Source organism: Chiloscyllium punctatum, unplaced genomic scaffold (assembly GCF_047496795.1).
Source record: "Chiloscyllium punctatum isolate Juve2018m unplaced genomic scaffold, sChiPun1.3 scaffold_491, whole genome shotgun sequence".
In the NCBI taxonomy this organism is placed as follows: domain Eukaryota; kingdom Metazoa; phylum Chordata; class Chondrichthyes; order Orectolobiformes; family Hemiscylliidae; genus Chiloscyllium; species Chiloscyllium punctatum.
In genome coordinates this window covers 28851-30000 of record NW_027310225.1, presented here as the reverse complement: position 1 = coordinate 30000, position 1150 = coordinate 28851, and the positions used below count along the sequence as shown (strand labels likewise).

Here is a 1150-nt window from a genome sequence, read left to right as displayed (position 1 = left end):
AGGCAGACCCCCCACTGGAGGCTCAACACTTCGTGGCAGCTCCGTGTCCCAGAGACCAGGAGGGTTGGCACACACACACAGTGTGAACCACCGACAGCCATTCTGGGACCGGTGACAGCCGTGCTGGCCCCACTGCCACGACACAGACGGACGCCAGGCCGCGCTCCCCGGCGGGGGGATGGCGTCGAGCCTGACGAACGGAATGTGCAGGGTGGGGGGGAAAGGCCAAGCGCTCCGACGCCGGAGGGCTCCGGAGTCTGAACTTAGGGGGACAAAGAGGACGGGTCCTCTGCGACACCCCAGCCGCGCTCTCGCCAGCCAAGGCGAGTGCGATTGATTGCCAAACGACCCTCAGACAGGCGTGGCCCCGGGAAGAACCCGGGGCCGCAAAGTGCGTTCAAAGTGTCGATGATCAATGTGTCCTGCAATTCACATTAATTCTCGCAGCTAGCTGCGTTCGTCATCGACGCACGAGCCGAGTGATCCACCGTCAAGAGTTGTCTGAGTTTGTTTTAGGTCTCTCCCTCGCCAGAGGAAAGCGACCCGGACCGCACATACGCTCCCCACCTTGAGCTACAGCCACCTGCACGCCGGCGTGCGGGCGGAGCAGGGTGGCGTGAAGCGATGGGGAGCACCATCCTGGTGCGGCCCGCAGAAACATACGTCTATTGGGGGGAGGAGGACAGGGCGCCCAAGAGGCGATGCGTGCCCCAACGCACCGCAGCGACGGAGGCAGGATCACCGCCACCATGTCGCCCGCCTAGTATCACGAGGCGTGCAGCAGCTTTGCCCTAGGAAAAGCAGAGGCGGGAACGGGCACCGGCCATCGGTTCGGCAGCGTCACTGACGCGTGCACGTGGCGGCGTGTCGGCGAGCGGACTTCCTGCGAGGAGGCGGGGGCGGCACTCGCCCGAGCAGACGCCCGCCCGGCCCAGCCACCGCCGAGGTGGACTGGGAGTCGCGGCAACGGCTCGTCATACTCGTTCCCACACTCACAGCGCAGCTTGCCCGCAAGCCACCGACCACCGATCGACGCCAGGCGCCCCGACCGAGAGCGGGATCGCTCGTTCGCCCTGCTGGCAGTTCGCTGGGGATCACTACTGCACGGAGCTCGGAGACCGACGGGCGGCAACTCGAGAGTCTTTAAACC

The 1150-nt window shown here is 65.7% G+C and overlaps 1 non-coding gene across 1 annotated transcript; it reads right to left on the bottom strand.

Annotated features, from left to right (window-relative positions):
• Nucleotides 1-345: 345 nt before the first annotated feature.
• Nucleotides 346-499, bottom strand: LOC140472998 (5.8S ribosomal RNA). The gene has a single exon (XR_011958014.1). It is a non-coding gene; the product is annotated as a 5.8S ribosomal RNA (ribosomal RNA).
• Between the last annotated feature and the right edge of the window lie 651 nt (nucleotides 500-1150).